General features: G+C 41.0%; 1 pseudogene; it reads left to right on the top strand.

Moving 5' to 3' along the window:
• Positions 1-5504: 5504 nt before the first annotated feature.
• On the top strand, positions 5505-6687 carry LOC129013602 (MKI67 FHA domain-interacting nucleolar phosphoprotein-like; annotated as a pseudogene).
• The last annotated feature ends 442 nt before the right edge of the window (positions 6688-7129 follow it).

The raw sequence follows: 7129 nt of genomic DNA, 5'->3' as shown, positions 1-7129 counted from the left end.
TGTCCAGAGGAACCTGTGACATCACAAGGAAAGCTACCTATGCGACTGCTGTCCCCGCCCACTTGGGGAGAGGGGCGGGGCCTGCCTACTCCAGGAGAGGAGAGGGACGGTTTTGGCTTTAAAATGTTAAAAATAAACTTTAAAAAATATATGTGTTTATACTTTATATATATGTGTGTCAGTGTGTGTGTGTCTGCATGTTCCTCCAGAGCTGTCCTCATTATCCAGCTTGTATGCATGGTCTATGATTTTGGCCTACATTTTTCATCTTCAGATGGAGTACAAGAATTACCAGTATTACCCCAGTTAAGACACAAATCCTATAAAAATGGAAAATCCATAGCATGTTTGATGATTAATGAATGAAGTGGACTATATTATCCAACATTCCAATCATTCCAATAAGGTAAAATAATCACAATGATTTCTCTGTTTTGGAAAAAACATTTCTCTTATTCTCCTACATTATTAAGAATTTTTAAAAAACAAGAAACATGTCTAATATCTTTAAAAACACAAAGCTTTTGGGCTGGGTGTGGTGGCTCACACCTGTAATCCCAGCACTTTGGGAGGCATAGGTGGGTGGATCACCTTAGGTCAGGACTTCAAGACCAGCCTGGCCAACATGGTGAAGCCCGTCTCTACTCGAAATACAAAAACTAGCCAGGTGTGGTGGTGAGTACCTGTAATCTCAGCTACTCGGGAGGCTGAGGCAGGAGAATCACTTGAACCCAGGAGGCGGAAGTTGCAGTGAGCCAAGGTCACACCACTGCACTCCAGCCTGGGTGACAGACTGAGACTTCATCTCAAAAAAAAAAAAAGTCAAAAATAAATAAAAACACAAAGCTTTCCATTTAATAAGCACTCAAAGCTCTTTACTGGTTTAAAGCAAACACAAGGCCTATTTTTCTAGAATCACCTGGCCTCTCTAGGCCTTGCAAATGAAACTGAATTTCTCACTTGATACTTGGCTATGACTTGCAATCATGAAAACCAAGAATTGTGTTATGTCACTGTGTATTGCTTGTTACCCGAATTCCACACTAGGCTGGGATCAAGGGTTGAATCTTTCATGATTTGCTCCATAACCTGTGAGTTTCTTTTCCTACACCAAACTAAGCTTTGTTCTAGAGTTCTGCAATTTACAGTTAGTAGACAAGAGTGGTTCTCAAAAATGTAGTCTCTGGACTAGCAGCACCAGCAGAACCTGAGAACTTTTTATAAGTGCAAATTCTCAGGCCCCACTCTGGACATGGTGAATCAGAAACTCTGGAGCAGGGCTCAGCAATCTGTGCTGCAGTCATCCCTCCAGGTGTTCAAGGACCTCTGGCATACAGCAGGTAGAAAAATGTGTTTCCTTCTGTAGGTCAAAGCCAGGGATACCATATGTTGTTCTGTCTTGATATGAAACAATGACATGCAATTAAAAGACATAAATCTCCTTCTTACTCCCACCCTCCATCCAACGTGTTCTATTTTCATGAGTTAAATAAGAAAACAAATGGCAATCAGAGATTCAGCCTAAAAGGTATATTTACAAGTGTCAGTTCTCATCCAACCTGATCTCATACAATACCATTTACACCCTCTTACCTCTCAAGTTTTTTAAAAAGTGTCTTCACAATGTAAGTCTTAGGCACACTAGCAGTTCTGTAATAAAACACCAAGTAGATCAGAACGTCCAAACTTACTAGAGAAGAAAAGTGGAATCACTGGCTGTATTTTCAAATTGCATTTAACAGGAAATGTAAGTTTTGAATTCTTTCCACCTTCACACTTCCAAGTTAATAGCATTAAATCAGAATACTCCATTCTTCCAAAGCCTCTAGCCAGGCAAAGTTTTACTGTATTACTTCTTGCTTTCAATGGATATAAAGCAGAGTCCTGTTAGGCACATTTTGTATACCTGCAAAAATGCAGAACTAAACAGTTCCATCTGTTCAATATTACAACAAAAGTCCTGCAAACCTCGGATGGCGAGTGTAATACTTCAGCACTAGCACCAAAGCCTCAAATATAAAAAGATACCAAGATCACCACTAGCAAACAAAATGAGCTCTCGGCCGGGAGCAGTAGTTCACGCCTGTAATCCCGACACTTTGACAAGCCAAGGTGGGAGGATCACTTGAAGTCAGGAGTTCAAAAGCAGCCTGGGCAGCATAGTGAATTTGCATCTCTACAAAAAATTTTAAAAATTAGCTGGGCGTGGTGGCACACACCTGTAGTCCTAGCTACTTGGGAGGCTGAGGTACGAAAATTGCTTCAGCTCAGGAGTACAAGGCTGTGGTAGCTATGATCATGCCACTGCACTCCAGCCTGGGTGACAGAGCAAGATCTCGATAATTACAGTCTGTCCTGCTCCTGTTTATGTTAAAATGCTTTCAATCAGCAAGATAAAAATTAAGTGAAATGTGACTTGGGAGCTTGGCCAGAAAATAGGCAATGGAGAAACAGGCACTTCCCACAAGAATAAAAATGGCCAATAAGCATATAAAAAAGATTCAAGGCCAGGTGCTGTGGCTCATGCCTGTAATCCCAGCACTTTAGGGGGCCGAGGTGGGTGGATCACCTGAGGTCAGGAGTTTGAGATGAGCCTGACCAACATGGTGAAATCCCATCTCTACTAAAAAATACAAAAATTAGCCAGGCATGGTGGTGAGCACCTGTAATCCCAGCTACTCAGGAAGCTGAGGCAGGAGAATCACTTGAACCCAGGAGGCAGAGGTTGCAGTTAGCTGAGATTGCACTGTTGCATGCCAGCCTGGGCCATACAGCAAGACTCCATCTCAAAAAAAAAAAAAAAATTTCAAAAGCACTAGAAACCAAAGAAATGTAATGAAAACAATGAGATTTTCTCCTTAAATATTAGCAAAGAGGACAAATGGAAGGAGGACACTGGAGCTCTGCCCTTGTTGGGAGTAGAAACTGAACCAATTTTTCTGCAGGATAATTTGAAAATTTCTATTAAAAATCTTAAAACTATTTTATGTTATTTTCCTCCAGAAATTCTCCTTCTGTGAATTCAGCCCCAAAATGCTTGCTCGCATCCATTAAAATATATATATAAGAAAATTTACTTCTGGGGTGGCAATGATTAACTTAACATACATCAAACTTTTAAAAAGATGATGCCAAGGATATAGTTACTGCCATAGAAATATGCCCAAACATAGTGACAAAAGACTATATATTACGATTCTACTTTTTAAAATGTTCATATGCATAAAAAAGTATGAAAAGCAACAAACCAGAATGCTTTCAGTGGCAAAATTAAAGACTTTTCTTCATATTTTGTCTTCCAAATTATTACTAAAAGAATGCAATTTACTTTATAATCAGGGGGAAATATTATTTTCGTTTATTTACATATAAATTTCTTTTCTTTTCCTTATTTTTTCTCATGGATGTATCACATGTACCATAGAGAGCTTGAATCCCTACCTCTTGAGGTACATCAGACCAATTCTGTCTCTATCAACTTTCCTTTTTTGGACATTTCAAATCAATGGAATTATACAATATGTGGTCTTGTGTCTGATTTTTTTACTTAGCTAATGTTTTTGAGGTTGGTCCATGACATATAACAGGTTTTGGTAGTTTGTTCCTTTCATTACTGAGTAGAAGTCCATTGATGGATATACCACATTTTGTCAGTAGAGAACATTTAAACTTTGCTTTCAACTTCCTATGGTCTAAATGAAACCCTTGGAACACAGGACTTACAGCGAAAGCTGCTGTGAATGTCAAAAGAACTGCTTATCAGAACCAGATTTGTCATCAGGAGCCTGAACTGCTGCAGAAATTTTTGCCATTTTGCAACTTCCTTTTTCCAAGCAACTTTTGTGCTACTACACATCAGGACTTTTGAAGCATCTGATACATCCATCTAATAAGTATGAGCATGTGTCTGAGTGGACAAGTAAAACCATCTATGCTACACTGCATATTTTTTCCTCCCCCAGACTGGACCAGGGAATCTCTCAACTTTCTAGAGTATCCTGTCTCCATTGACAAAGCTGAACAGTATTAAAGATCCTGCTGCCTTCGTTAGGCAGATTTGGAGGGAAGGCCCAACAGCAAGGGTGGAGAGGAAAAAGAGAGGGGAGTTTGTGGAACAGGAAGCCCCCCAGAGTCTGCGCATGGCTCCCAGCTGTTGAGGATGTTGTGGATGGGAAAGTGCAGATGGTGTCCCCAGGCAAGCCTAGCACCTCCATTGGGCCCAGAAGGTCTCGACTTTGGACCCTTACCCATGTTCCAGAAGTGTTTACAGATGTTTTTGCTTTTGTTATTTTCCTAAATAATCATTACTTGGTAGTTAGTTATTAATCTTTCTTTGGGAGAGAGACAGAGCTTTAAAACTGAAGAACATAATTTTCATTAAAATATCAAAAATGGAAAAAAGTTACTTTGTAAACAATTTGCTATACAAACCAAATGGCAGCTGTTGAGAATCTCAACAAAATGTTAAATGCATTTGCTGCTGTTAGAAGAAATACAGAAAAAAAATTTTAAATAAAGAAAAAAATGCATTTGCTGGCAGTGGTACCATTTACCTAAGGTTGCGTCGCTGTGTCATCATGCTGTGGTGGGGGGTATGTGTGGTGAATATGTGTGAAACTTTTCATCTCAGGATGGGTCATAATGTGAGCTGCAGTTTTCCTTCCAAATAGGGTTACAAAGTAGTAAAACATGGGCTTGGAAGTGACAGACCTGAGTGAATCAGCCAGGCTTAAAGAAAAACCCAATAAAATTAACTTATAATAACCCTGAGGTTGGTTTTTGAAACAATAGATACAATTATTTACTCTAAGCATCTGGTTATGATTTTGAATCAGTAATGCATACTGTCTCGACCCTTTTTTTTTTTATGGAAACAGAGGTTTCACCCAGAAAACCCCAAAACAGTGACTTTTTTTTTTTGAACAGGGTGTTACTCTGTTGCCCAGGCTGCAGTGGAGTGGTGGATCTCAGCTCACTGCAGCCTCAACCTCCCACCTCAGCCTCCCGAGTAGCTGGGACCACAGGCACCACCATGCCTGGCTAATTATTGTATTTTTTGTACAGATGGGGTTTTGCCATGTTGCCCAGGGTGGTCTCAAACTTCTAGGCTCAAGCCGTTCACCCACTTCAGCCTCCCAAATTGCTATGTCTACAGATGCGAGCCACTGTGCCCAACCTGCAGTGACTTTTTAAAACATAAGTTCAAGCATCTCTTCTTAACTCCTTTAATTGGAGGTATCTCTTCTCTCATTCTCCTCATCTTTGGTGTTCCCCCAGAGTTCACTGCTGTCTGGATGTACAAAATATGTTTCAAAGTCAAGCCTGGGTGTGGTGGCTCATGCCTATAATCCTAGCACTTTGGGAGACCAGGGCTGGCAGATCACTTGAGTCCAGGAGTTCTAGACCAGTGTGGGCAACACGGCGAAACCCTGCTTATATTAAAAATATAAAAAACTGGGCATTTCCAGGAGTGCTGCATGGAGTTGGTGTTAGCCGCTTTTGGCATGGAGGCCTTTTCCAGCCTGGCTGGGCCTGTCCTGTCACTGAAACCGCAGGTAGATGCTGAGTTTCAGAAGGAGGTGGCACAGGTTTGCAAGTGCATAACCCGATGAAAAAAACAAGAATAACTGGCCGGTCGCCGTGGCTCATGCCTGTAATCCCAGCACTTTGAGAGGCTGAGGCAAGCAGATCACCTGAGGTTGAGAGTTAGAGACCAGCCTGACCAACATGGAGAAACCCCATCTCTCCTAAAAATACAAAAATTAGCCGGGTGTGGTGGCACATGCCTGTAATCTCAGCTACTCAGGAGGCTGAGGCAGGAGAATCACTTGAACCCAGGAGGCAGAGGTTGAGGTGAGTTGAGATCTTGCCGTTGCACTCCAGCCTGGGCAACAAGAGTGAAACTCTGTCTCAAAAAAAAAAAAGAACAACTTTCTCCTGGAGTAGCCTATGTGCGCCACCTACATAACCTACTGAATGAAACCCAGATCCTTTCCTATTTCTCCCAGTGTGGCACTGTTACTAGGTTCAGACTATCCAGAAAGAAAAGGACTGGAAATAGCAAAGGCTATGTGTTTGTGGAGTTTAAGTCTGAGGATGTTGCCAAGATAGTTGCTGAAACAATGAACTACTACATGTTTGGTGAAAGACTCTTGGAGAGTCATTTTATGCCACCTGAAAAAGTACAAAAAGAACTCTTTCAAGACTGGAATATTCCAGTTAAGCAGCAGTTATATCCATCAGTGAAATGTATAATCAGAATCGGCACTTACAAAAGAGCTACGGATGGAGGAGTGATTTAAAAAGAAAGAAGGATTACTCGGGAAGAAATCAGCTTAAAAAGGAATTGGTTATGATTTTCCTTCTTTGATTTTACAGAAAATGGAAAGCATTTCAAAAACAAATCGTCAGACATCTACAAAAGGCCAGGTTTTATGTAAGAAGAAGAAAAAGGTTTTAGGTACTCCTGACACTCCTGAAAATACTGTGGATACCTAGCGCCCCACACTGGTTTGTACATCAACATTTTTAAAGAGACAAAAATCTGAAGTGGCTGAAATGAATGATGATGATGAAGATAATGAAATAGTTTTCAAACAGCCTGTATCCTGTGTAAAAGAAGAAATACAAGAGACTCAAACACCTACACATTCACAGAAAAGAAGACGAAGAAAAAGCTATCAGTGATTTTCAATGTATTATATATAAGATTTCTTCTGAACAATATTTTTATGAGAAAAATACAAAAAATTAGCTGGGCATGGTGGCTCTTGCCTGTAGTCCCAGCTACTTGGGAGGCTGAAGTGGATCACCTGAGCCCAGGAAGTTGAGGCTACAGTGAGCTGTGATCGCACCACTGCACTCCAGCCAAGTCAAGTCATTACATTTATCTTAACCTATTCTAGGCTGGCTTAAGTGGGATTTGTATTAAGAATACTATAGGCAACCTCACAGACATCTAAGTACAGAACTCAAAATACAACCACACCATGGAAGGACTGGGCTGGGAGGTGATTTTGCTCTCCTGCATGCCTTCACTCTGGACTTCTACGCCATGCTTGTGCTTTGCTCTGCAGATGAACATACGGCACGTGCTCCAGGCTCCTCCAGCCTCTGAGACTTTGGCTTA

The sequence above is a fragment of the Pongo pygmaeus genome, chromosome 16 (genome assembly GCF_028885625.2).
Source record: "Pongo pygmaeus isolate AG05252 chromosome 16, NHGRI_mPonPyg2-v2.0_pri, whole genome shotgun sequence".
In the NCBI taxonomy this organism is placed as follows: domain Eukaryota; kingdom Metazoa; phylum Chordata; class Mammalia; order Primates; family Hominidae; genus Pongo; species Pongo pygmaeus.
The sequence above is the reverse complement of the archived record's forward strand: the minus strand, read 5'-3'. Positions and strand labels throughout refer to the sequence as shown.